The sequence below is a fragment of the Myxine glutinosa genome, chromosome 1 (genome assembly GCF_964187855.1).
Source record: "Myxine glutinosa chromosome 1, kmMyxGlut1.1, whole genome shotgun sequence".
Lineage (NCBI taxonomy): Eukaryota > Metazoa > Chordata > Myxini > Myxiniformes > Myxinidae > Myxine > Myxine glutinosa.
In genome coordinates, this window is record NC_136261.1 from 101,089,861 (window position 1) to 101,103,062 (window position 13,202).

The 13,202-nt window shown below is 44.5% G+C and overlaps 1 protein-coding gene across 1 annotated transcript in view; it reads right to left on the minus strand.

The window, feature by feature from the left end:
• TIMM10B (translocase of inner mitochondrial membrane 10B) overlaps positions 1–13,202 on the minus strand; it is a 512,565-nt gene that overhangs the window by 59,008 nt on the left and 440,355 nt on the right. The gene's annotated exons all lie outside the window — the stretch shown is intronic.

Sequence of the window (13,202 nt, forward strand, 5' to 3'; positions counted from 1 at the left end):
GGTTATTTAGTTTGACAATTTACATGTGGTTTACCAATTATGAGGGGGTCCTCAGCTTTCCATTGATGCCTTTCATGCATCATTGCTGTCACACATGACCGAGTACATGTTCATTGAAAATGACAAGTTCAAATCGCATTTTTACAAGTTTGGCTAATCGGTGCAAGACAGTTTTAAATGGACGTATTACTTGTCGACTGCCAAGTTGATTATGTAAAATTGTTAAGCTGGTCTGGTAATGGTCGGTTGCGTCATCCTTTGTTTAAGATGGGTATTTAAGATGGGCCTACAGTGTATGGGTTTAGAAACAGTCTGAGTCATTGAAAAGATGGTTCAACTTACGACTGAACAGCGGACCTTCGTAGTTACAACCTTTCACCAAACTGGAAGTTTGCAGCGAACTCGTGATGCGTTCAGGGAACGTTTCCCAGAACTGGAGCCTCCAGCAGCCAAAACCATCTGGGTGAATGTTAGAAAATACCAAGAACATGGCACTAGCCTCAACCGCAACAAGAGGAATTCTGGTAGGAGGCGCACTGGGCGATCGGAAATGAACATTGCAGCAGTGAGGCAGCATGTTTTGGAGCATAGGGATACCAGCGCAAGACGAAATGGAACGGGATTGCACATTCAACCGAATTACAAGACTGGATCTCCACCAACATCCACATCGGATTCACATCCGGCATCAACTTAAGCCAGGGGATTTTGCCAGGAGGCTGGTGCTTGCCGGATGGTTGATAGCACGTTGCGAAGCAGATGTCAATTTCCTGCGGTATCTCGTTACCGGCAACGAAGCTGCTTTCGCCATGGACAGCAAGGTCAATACCCATAATGTTCTTGAATATGCACCGACAGGACAACCCCCGGAATTTAATTTTGACACCAACATGAATCGACAAAAGGTGGACTGTTTGGTTGGGACTTTGTGGAAGTGGTCAGGTGATCGGACCATTTTTCTTCAAAGGAATGTCAATGGTAACAGGTATCTACAGATGATGCTGGAGGAGAACTTTGAGCGACGTGGTTCATGGTGTCTTCAGATATCTCTGGTGGGCCCAAGACGGCGCCCCAGCACATCGTCCTATCGCTGTCCGAGATCGACTGAGGGAACACTTTGGAGACCGAGTCATCACCCTCAACCATGCAGTGGAATGGCCACCAAGATCACCTGACCTCACACCATGTGATTATTTTGCTTTGGGGACATTTAAAGAACAAGGTGTTCGTAACTCCTCCCATGATCTTGACGAATTGCAGGGCTGTATTCGACATGAAGTGGATGCTTTGCGCAATGACCCGGTGTTACGGATTCGTCACTTCCGTTGTTGTGTTTTTCATCCACTGTAAACATTTTTGATTCCATGTGTTATTATTGTTGTCGTTTGAGGGAAATAGAAATTATTATTTTCAAAAGGTAAAAAAGTTAATGTTTTAAATGAAACCGGAACCTGAGGACGACAAAGAGGAAGAGGAGAAAAAGTAGGCGGAGCGAGTGAGTTCGACAAGAAAGCCGAGCTGCTTCGAGTTCTGGAGCAAACGTTGACGAAGGGAGGTCACTAGCGAACTTCGGGTTTCCCGGGAAAGGGATTCTTGCGACAGAGTTGTTATCGCTGTGACACATCAACCTGCGTGTCAGGTTTTTGGCGGTGGATTCCGAGGAGAATCATCGACGGGCCGTTATGCCTCGAGAACGGGCCGTCGGCCATTTTGACTCGCGCGCTTTGCGCATTGCGCAAGGTCTTTGCTTCGCTTCAGCCGTTTTCACCGCATTCAGACGTATCTGGTGTGTGTGTGTAAGGTGGATTTTGAAGGTTAATTTGCAGTTCGCCGACTGTGAGCCGTGAAACGTCCATACCCGAGGGTGTGATTTCCCAGTCGCCTGGAGGGCGCCTTTGGATTTCCCAGTTGCCTTGAGGGCGCCTTTGCGCAGCTTTGGCCACGTGACTGTGACTAGAATCCGAACGGGATTCTGGTCTCGATTAGACATCGTTCTGACGATCGCTGGAGCAGATCGACTTTGGCTTGAAGCCGGGATCGACTTTGGCTTGAAACCGGAATCAACTTTGGTTTGAAGCCGGGAAAGAGACATTGGGAATGTTCTTGTTTCACTCACTTGGAGCACAGTTAGTTATATATTACGAAACTGATGGTACCATCATAGGATATATATTGATTGTACTTTTGATTAATATTAGTGTTGTACTGTTATTCTTGTGTGATCTTAATACAATATTTGTTTGTTGGTAACAATTGGTGTGGCTTCACCACTGATGTTTGACATACAGAATAACAGATTTTTCTGCCGTGACTCCTCTCGGGGCTCGGAGGTACACCGTGACCAGGGGTTGGGGAGGAGCACGTAACACCGGCTATGGTGAGATGAGCAGTTCAGGGCATGCTCCGCCGCTGTGAGCTTTGTGTTGAAAGGGGAGGTGGACATGTTGAAGGTGTGGGTGCATAAAGGCCAATCATTCCTGAGAAAAGTTCACATCTGACGTTCATTTTGCACCAATTATCCTGACTTGCATCGATTAGCAAAACTTGTAAAAATGCGATTTGAACTTGTCATTTTCAATGAACATGTACTCGGTCATGTGTGACAGCAATGATGCATGGAAGGTATCAATGGAAAGCTGAGGATCTCCTCTTAATTAGTAAACCACATGTAAATTGTCAAAATAAATAACCTTTGCATATTAACCCCTTGAATTCGGATTACCTTTTTTTGATACGCACTGTACATACTAGCATGACTCGACGCGCTCCATCGGCCTCACCACACGTCGTTTCAGAGGGATAGGCATCTTTGACCATTTCAGTGTCTTTTGGGTCTTTTGTGTCTTCATGGTGTTTTGGGCCTTCAAGGCCATTTGGGTCTTCAGGGTCTTTTGGATCCTCTGGGCCTTTAAGGGTATTTTGCGTCTTTGGGGTGTTTTGGGTCTTCAGGGTCTTTTGGATCTTCGGTGCCTTCAGGGGCTTTTGTGTCTGCAGGGTCTTTTGTTTCCTCTGGGTCTTTAAGAGTCGTTGGGGTATTTTGGTTCTTCCAGGTATTAAGGGTATTTTGGGTCTAAATGGTATTTAAGGGTCTTTGGGGTCTTCAGGGTGTTTTGGGGTCTTGTGGGTCTACAGGGTCTTTTATGTATTTTGGGTCTTCAGGGTCTTTTTGGGTCTTCAGGGTCTTTTTGGGTCTTCAGGGTGTTTTGGGTCTTTGGGGTCTTTGGGGTATTTTGGGTCTTAAGGGTCTTTTGGATCCTCTGGGTCTTTAAGGGTATTTGGGTCTTTTTGGGTCTTTGGTGTCTTTTGGGTCTTCGACATCTTTGGGGGTATTTTGGTCTTCTAGGTCTTCAGCACCATTTAGGTCTTCAGGGTCTTTTGGATCCTCTGGGCCTTTAAGGGTATTGTGGGTCTTTGGGGTGTTTTGGGTCTTTGAGTCTTTGGGGTCTTTTGGATCTTCAGTGTGTTTTGGGTCTTCGGGGTGTTTTGGGTCTTTGGGGTGTTTTGGGTATTCGGGGTGTTTTGGGTCTTCAGGGTGTTTTGGATCTCCGTGGTGTTTTGGGTCTCCGGGGTGTTTTGGGTCATTGGGGTGTTTTGGGTCTTCGGGGGTGGGGAGGGGGGGGTTGGGTCTTTTGGGTGTTTGGGGTCTTCGGGGCGTTTTGGGTCTTGGGGGCGTTTTGGGTCTTGGGGGTGTTTTTGGTCTTGGGGGTGTTTTGGGTCTTCAGGGTGTTTTGGGTCTTCACGGTCTTCAGTGCCATTTGGGTCTTCAGGGTCTTTTGGATCCTCTGGGCCTTTAACGGTATTTTGGGTCTTTGGGGTGTTTTGGGTCTTTGGGGTCTTTTGGGTCTTCGAGGTGTTTTGGGTCTTTGGGGTGTTTTGGGTTTTCTGGGTGTTTTGGGTCTTGGGGGTGTTTTGGGTCTTCTAGGTCTTCAGCGCCATTTGGGTCTTCATGGTCTTTTGGATCCTCTGGGCCTTTAAGGGTATTTTGGGTCTTTGGGGTGTTTTTGGTCTTCGGGCTCTTTGGGGTCTTTTGAGTCTTCAGGCTGTTTTGGGTCTTCGGGGTGTTTTGGGTTTTTGGGGGTGTTTTGGGTATTTGGGGTCTTTGGGGTGTTTTGGGTCTTTTGGGTCTTCCTGGTCTTTTGGGTATTTGGGGTGTTTTGGGTCTTCAGGGATTTGGTGTCTTCCAGGCGTTTTGGCTCTTCGGGGTGTTTTGGATCTTCGGGGTGTTTTGGGCCTTCGGGTTGTTTTGGGTCTTCTGGGTGTTTTGGGTCTTCTTGGTGTTTTGACTCTTCGGGGTGTTTTGGGTCTTCAGGGTGTTTTGGGTCTTTTGGGTATTCAGGGTCTTTTTGAGCCTCAGGGCCTTGAATGGTATTTTGGGTCTTTGGGGTGTTTTGGGTCTTCAGGGTCTTTGGGGTTTTCAGGGTATTTTGGGTCTTCAGTGGTCTTGGTGGTCTGAAGGGTCTTGGGGGAATTAAAGGGTCGTCAAAGGTCTGAGGGGTCTCAGCAGTCTTAACGTAATTAAGAGGGTTAATTCAGAGGGTGTTAATTTTATTTAAAGAAGAAGAAGACGTTTTCGTCGCATATAAACATAACGACATACATAACGACATAACCATATACATTTACTCTGTTGTATTAAGATTTGTACCAAGTTAGATTGAAATCCCTTCAGCTGTTCTCAAGTTATCACATTTTTACCAGACATGACCTCTGACCTTTTGATGCCATAATCCAATTAATTCATCTTTGCATCATATATACTTGTACCAAGTTTGTTCAAAATCCCATCACTTGTTCCCAAGTTGGCACGGCAACATACGTTTTACTTAAATGACCTATGACCTTTGACCTCATGACCCCAAAACCTAATCAGATCATCTTTACCTCATTATACATACTTGCACCAAGTTTGACTAAGATTCCTTCATCCGTTCTGAAGTTATCGAGGTAAAGAAAGAATTGTAACTTAACATTGACCTCTGATCTTTGACCTCTTCACCCCAAATTTGAATCAGTTTATCTTTGCAACCAAACATATATTTATACCAAGTTTGGTGAAAATCCCATGACTGGTACACAAGTTAGCTCGGTAACAGAATTTTTACCTGACGGGACATCTGACATTTGACCTTTGACGTCTTGACCCCAACATCTAATCATTTAATCTTTACATCATTATACATACTTGCACCAAGTTTGACTAAGATTCCTTCAGCCGTTCTAAGATTCCTTCAACCACGGACAACCTGAAAACATAATGCCTCCGGTGACTTCGTCGGCGGAGGCATAAACATCTTCGATTTTGCAAGTAACAAGCAGACAAACAAACATATGGGTGAAGACATAAAGTCCATCCACGTTTGGTGGCGGAGATAAAAATTGCAGTTTTTCAGGACATGATTGCATCGAGATGGCTATTGGTATGAATCCAGAGCCACTGGTCAGGTTTTGCTCTTATTTGGGCTCATCAGGATGGCATAGGGCAAAATTGTTTACTTGTGACCAAGCAAAGTCCAGTTAAATAATAAATTAATTCCTCTAACTTGGTGAAGCAGTGATGTCGTTTTCAGGTTGGAAGAGCCTCGTCTGATTGACCTATCGTGTCCGACCGCAACCCCACCTCCTAACTGGTGCTCAGCAGGGCAGAGAATGTGTTAGTCTGGCAGACGGCGCATGTTGCTCACAGGTCGTGTGGCAATTGCCATTATGGGACTAGATATAGGGATTGAATTCAGTAATGTTCTCTGCTCTCCTCATATAGCAAAAGTACAGTGTTGAAAAATCGTCATGGCACTGCAGAGACATTGCGGCATCATCACTTTGCAGCTCTTAACCAGTTTGTGCAGGATCGGCTCATAGACGAGTCATTTCTGCATGAGGAATACCACTGCGTATACATACGAGTACACTGGGGGTGTCTTTCTAGTTGTGCACTTTGGCATGGTACGAGTATGACGTCCAAGGTGGAACACATGCCCTGTCAAAGAACTCTCGACTGGTCACCCTCAACACACAGAATACTGGAAATACATAGTATGATCAGCTATACAGCCACCACGAAACATAAAGGGAATACGTACAAGAAAAGTGAGGTTGCCGACACTTAAGCGACCTAATCCCATAAAACGTCGAATACGAGCATGATGGATAGCCAGCTTAATGACACGTGAAGCACGGATATATATGGTTTTATGACTTGAACTCGCACACTCCCGTGGCACGCGCGAGCACCGCTATCTGATTTATATTGCACGTGCATCTGAATCTATCAAGCTTATGGATCAAGTGACATGAATCCCACTCCTGCCACCAAATGTGGTCATTTCAGGCAATGGAAAAAGCCAGGCAATAGCAGGAAAAGCCAAAGTCCCCGAGAGCTTCATAAAAATATAACGAATCATGTGTGAATCATGAGTCACACAAGTGAACCCAAAACATGAATATACAATTATGGGAAGTTGTAAGCTGGAAAGATGAAATATTTGAAGCGATTTCACACCCGAGCCTTCTTCCTTTCCAAAAACTGGAGGTAACTTCAACAACATTCTGGGATTATTTCCCAAAATGCACTTCCAATAAATCTAAAGGGTGGATGGATAGCTTAGTTGGATGATGTTCATTCCATCCATGATGGTCATATTTAATGGATTGTTAAAAAAAACAAAAAAACAATAAGGTGTGGTGTTTGTATACTGGAGAACTCTGGACTTTTGAGGGGATGCTCATGCTGCATTTCCACAAATAAGAATCTTGCTAGGAACAAAAGTCGAAGTTCTATATCCGAGGGAGAATATTTCTTGGACAGACTTTGTGTGCTAATGATGTCATCTAAAGGTTTCTCTCAAGGGCAGAATAGCATCTATGAATCAATACCGCTGCAAGTATGACTATACCATGCGACCTTCGATCAAGTCAACCAAGACCAGCGGAGGAAAGTTCATCGAGGTGCCGCGACATCATATTGGCAATATGGACTACAAGTATAGATACATTCAAAGTACACTGCCCCCATACCAAATAAATAAATAACAACAACATGGCGATGCCACCATGCAACACATAGAGAGGGTACTGGAAGGGAGAGGTGTACAATTAATTGATTGATTGACTGTGTAATTAAAATAAATAATAATCGTGAAATAATTAATTTCTTAATCAATTCGCCAATAGCATATCTGAACCACCAGTGTTTCATCCGAAGCTGTAACTTTTTGAAAAATTTAATAATTAATTAATCAAACATAAATAAATAAATAATTACTTTATTAATCAATAAATAATTAATCGATTAATTGATTAATCAATAAATCAAAAATATCGTTTACAGCCAAATCACTTGGTCACTGTCATGCTCAAATATCAGCTTCCGAGCTCAAAAGGTACCTGAGATATTGCCCAGATAAGAAATAAAATACATAAATGATTAATAACTCGATAATAATAATAAAATTAATCAATTGATTGATGAATCAAAAAATAAAAATACCGTTTTAGTATACCAGGTCAGGTCAGGATTGTAGCTTAGAGGCGAGTGTGCATACCTCTATGCCATCCTGCCATCCTGCCATCCTGCCATTTCATATGCATGAAATAGGACATCAAAAAGCCCGAAGATTCCTCCTATTTCCATATCGTTTTTCCAAAAAGCCCGAGCTGTCATTGCTTCCCCCTTTTTGTCCACCGCAAAGTCTTGCAAAAAGCTTTGATAATGTTCACATGAAAAAAGTTAGGCATGCCTACAAAATAGTGCTATATGTGAAATTGTTTTTATCAAACTCAGAATTTCTTTCAAAACCTCGCACTTTTTCCATTCATCACGAGATCGAGGCAATTCTTCACAGCCAGCACATACAGAACGATAGGAGTATCAACTTGATAAAACACCTTCACCTGGTCAAGGTTCGGAGAAGATAACGATATCATTGCGCACTTCCACTGGTGGCCTATGTTACTATGGTCTGTATAAAACTGTGCGAAACTTTAAAATGACAAATTATTGGGATGACCAATGCTGGGATATCCTAAGTGAAAATGAATGGACGTCAATTAAGCTTCCATCAGACGGTTATCAGCATATTGATCCACAACTGTCGACAGATCAATGATGTTAAAGACAGGCGTCGATCTGGACGACCCAGGGTGACCTGTAACCGAAAAAAATGCAGGTCTGATCAGTCTTGCCAGCCATATTCATTTTGCCACAAGCACTGTGTTTCGGCAACAATGGAATCTCCCTCGAAGGTTATCCATGACAACTGTTCAGAATCAACCAGCTTCGTATTGCAGGTTGCGTAGCCAGGAGATCGATAGGCCACCCTCTCTTCACCCCCAGAAAACAAAGCTGCCCACTTGACCCAGAATCAGCTTCGTATTGCAGGTTGCGTAGCCAGGAGACTGATATGCCACCCTCACTTCATCCCCCAGAAAACAAAGCTGCCCACTTGAACCAGAACTGGCTTTGTGTTGCAGGTTGCTTAGCCAGGAGACCGAAAGGCCACCCTCACTTTACCCCCAGAAAACAAAGCTGCCCACTTGACATGGTGCCAGGCACATCAACATTGGAATCTCCCATCTTGGTGGAAGATCCATTGGTCTGATTTCTCCTGCACGCGACTGAGGGTGGAACTTTGGTTTAGTGGCAACCGATCACATCCGATGCACCGAAGAACATTGCAGAGTCCTGTTTTAGTTTAGTGGGAAAAAGGGGTATCGTGCACCCCCTGGAAATCAACTTCTAATCGACGTCTCTAGATCAGAAAAAATGCGTAGAAAACGATGAGCTATGTTAACAAATTGTAAAAATGTCCCAATTATCATTTTAATGCAAATTATGCCGCCATTACCGGAAAATCTAATTTTCACTATATCTCAGCCATTACTGCAGATAACTGAATAAATAAGGTGTCTCGACCCATGTTTTGAGGGTCAAAGATCACAATAAAACTATTCTATAAGTGGCCATATGTGTCCGTGGCATACTAGTATGCAAATTAGTGCCGCCATTACTGAAAAATCAATTTTTTGGCATATATCGGCTAATATTGCACATAACTGCACAAATAAGGTGTCTAGACCCATGTTTTGAGGGTCAGGGATCATTAAAAGACCATTCCTGAAGTAACTATGCGTGTCCTTGGCATGTAAATATGTAAATTCTAAAGTGTTGACATTCCCGAAAATTTGATTTTTAGCTGTATCTCAGCCAATATTGCAGATAAGTTGACAGAGGGTTTTTTCAGTGTTTTTTTAGGGCAATACTTTCACCAATGTAACTTCTCTTTCCCATCCTCTTTCCCATTCCAGATAAGCAGTGGTGATAGAAGTGGACATTAAGCCATCATGCCCAAAATAAAACGTAACCAGAGCGCAGATCCTGCAGGCCCCAAACACTCCCTGCCTACATGCATCCTTCATGTGCTATCCACGTCTGATCATGATAGTTTTACACCCCTCAGTAAAATAAAAGGAACTGCAAGTGAAAAACTACAGCAACTTCATAAGATCCGGGACCAACGTCTCCATCAATCACAGGAGTCCCCATATCGTATGCAATCAGTGTGCGACCAGATTCCTACAACTCTCCCCGATGATCTGGAAAGTGTTGGGTATCACCGTCAGTGTTATCAGCACTTTAATGGCAACCTCAATCGTCTGGGAGGTGATAGAGAACCAGAAGCATCAACCTTGCAATGGCATCACTCCCCTCGTAAATTGTCTTCAGCGGGTTCCGCTGGACCCATCTTCCCACCAGAGTGCATTTTCTGTGACAAAGTAGAGATGAAAGACGGTGATCGCAAAACTGAGCGAATGGAAGTCTTCTCATCTTGGAAGAACAAAGAAAATGCATGGGAGCAAATCGAATCACGGGCCGAGAAAATGGTTCTAGTTCGACTTCATCGACGGGTGAAAAACAAAGACCTCTTTGCTGTCGAGGCCAAACACCATCCATCATGCTTGAGAGCTTTCCGCACAGCGTTCGCTAACTACGAGCGTGGGATTCATAGAGCCGAAAGAGCAATTAATACCGAGCATGCTCGCATGTCAGCCATCCACAACAAGGCACTTGTCTCGGTACTGGAGCACATTCAAACTCATGTTGTCCAGCAGAATGAGATCCTACAGCTATCTTCCTTGCGCTTGCTCTATGTTGAAGAACTGAAACGGAATGGATACGAGAACTCGAACTATCGCTCTGAGAAACTACTGAAACGACTACAGAATGACCCAATCAAGAACCATGTCTCATTCACGAAGGTCGATCACGACAAAGTTGATGCAATTTCATTCTGGCTCGTGTACAGCTCGAATATCACCATTTCTAATGCTATTGCATGAGCTTACACTCTCGGAAGTGCAGACAAGTACCAAGATGTTGCTCTCCTTCTTCGTTGTAATATTTTATGGGTTTTCAGAGAGTCCAAAGGCCTACCATGGCCGCCAACAGCTGATGACATGGGGCTCAGTTCTGAAAAGCTCCTACCTCCAGACCTCGTCCGGTTCCTCAGCATGGTTATGGCCGGCATGGAAGACGTGGAGACAAGCGAAAAGATGAAGCGTCTGGTATTCTCTATCGGGCAAGACCTGTGCCAAGCAGTGTCAGAGGGAAAATGGAAGTTACCAAAGCACATGCTTCTCTGTGTGACTGCCAGGCACTTGTTACGAAGCAAGCAGCTCACCATGATATTGCACAGGCTTGGCCACTCTGAGAGCTACGATTTTGGTTTAGAGTTGGAAACTGCCCTGGCCAAGGCACTGCACGAAGTATCAACCTATCTGACGCCACAAATCGTGACGGGAGAGGGCAACATCGTATTCCACTGTGAGTGGGACAACTTGAATAAAACCACTACCACGGCAGCAACATTGTCAACAGTGCTGGAGGAATCATGGTGCAGGAGGTCAATCCTGGGTTGGAGAGCCACAAGTTGCGAATGCTACCTATCATGGACAAGTCGCAACAGCGTAGCCTGAAAGTCGACACACCAGAAACTCTCCCACCCTTGCACTTCACTCGCGTCGGCCCAAAGTTTCCCGATGGCTCATCATTCACACCCCCTACAGAGAACGACACAGTCTATACTACTAAGATGCAAGAGTACTATGTCTGGCTCTTCAGCAGGTATATCGGAAGCAGCGGCAAGCAGCCCGTGCCTGGACTAGGGGGCTTCACCTCTGCAACCGGGACTCCCCCGCCCAGAAAATCAACAGTGGACTATTTCACGCCTATCCATCAACCGATCACTGACAACATAGTTGTTCGCGAGCTACTAAAGTGCTCGGAGGTAGCCACGGCTGAGGTGGGTCAGAAATGGGTCCTGAATACATTCGATCTGGGAGTCTGTATGAAAGCCCTACCCATCATCTGGCGATGGCCAAATAAATTCGTCAATCACGTGGTTGAATCACTTTCACACGTCCATGAACTATATCGGGATGCTCGCAAGCCATAAAATGCGTGGTTCTGGATATGCAGAGATTCTGTTTGAGGCGCAGCTAGTGACAAGTGGATCCCTCAAAGGTGTTCTCCGTGGAAAGGCATATGCCAAGTCCCTCTTTTGCCTCAATACCGTGTGTGAGGCAATGAAGAGGCTGTTGATGGAGCGATTCGCCGAGGAAGAGAACATCCCCATCACTGATCCCGTTGCGCTTCTCAACATGACCCAGTCTTGCACTCGAGAGCACCTTGACGAAGCCCTCAAAGATCCCTCCACTCTAACCCTCATCGAGAAGTATCACGTCTACAAGGAGAAGGTGCACAAGGGCCACCTGGGGAAGACAGCTGCCTTCTAGATGTCCTTTACTACCCACTGTCATCTCGTCTTCATGCTCCTCCTTCATCTTCAACATGCCGGCACTTTAGAATTTACATGTTTACATGCCCATGACACACATAGTTACTTCAGGAATGGTCCTTTAATGATCCTTGACTATTAAAACATGGGTCTAGACACCTTACTTGTGCAGTTATGTGCAATATTGGCCGAGATATGTCAAAAAAATGATTTTTAGGTAATGGCGGCACTAATTTGCATACTAGTATGCCACGGACACATGTGGTCACTTCAAGAATAGTTTTATCACAAACTTTGACCCTCAAAACATGGGTCTAGACACCTTATTTGTTCAGTTATCTGCAGTAATGGCTGAGATATAGTGAAAAATAGATTTTTTGGTAATGGCAGCACTAATTTGCATAAAAATAATACGTGGGACATTTTTACAATTTGTTAACATAGCTCATCGTTTTCTACGCATTTTTTCTGATCTAGAGACGTCGATTAGAAGTTGATTTCCAGGGGGTGCACGATACCCCTTTCTTCCCACTAAACTAGTTGGGCCATCCGTTATATGGAGCTCCTTGTTACCGAAGGTGGACAGAGGTTATGTTTTCACCCCTGTCTGTTTGCCAGTTTGTTTGTACCAGGATATGTCAAAAAGTTGTGGACAGATTGGGACGAAATTTGGTGGAGAGGTGGGGTATGTGGCAAACAAAACAACAACAACATGCATTTTAAAGGCCATTTTCCCTGCTAGAGCGGGGGTGAGCCTTGCGGTCCCCATGACAATCTTCTCCATTTTGCCCTATTTTCTGCATCTCTCCTTGTTAACCTCCTTGCCCGCATTTCTTCTTCCACCATCTTCAGCCAAGTCTTTCTCGGTCTTTCCCGTCTTCTACTTCCTCCTACATTCATTTCCATCACTCTTCTCAACCAGTCACTTTCATCCTTCCTCAACACATGACCAAACCATCTCAAGCTGTTCCTCTTCACAGCATCAATCACAGGCTCTATTCCCATCATCTTTCGCAATTCATCATTTGTCTTCCTCTCTCTCAACGATACTCCACACATCCGTCGATGTGGTGGAGAGGTGGGGTATGTGGAGAGGTGGGGTATGTGGTGGAGAGGTGGGGTATGTGGCAAAGACGAAATGATTCGATTTTGGTGAAGACCCTATCCAAGATTTAAAAAAAATTTGAAAACCATTCTTCACAATTGAGCGATCGGACCAAAAACAACGTTATAGCATTATATTTCAAAAAGTGTGGATGACTTATGACAAAAGTTGGTGGATCAGTTGGGTCGGTGACAAGATTACGCCGAGTAGATTTTGGTTCAGGTGCGGATGTAGATCTGGCCTATCAGTCGGATGCAAATCATAAATTAGTCAGCCTGGCGGAGGTATGCTCTCTTAAAGTTTCGTTC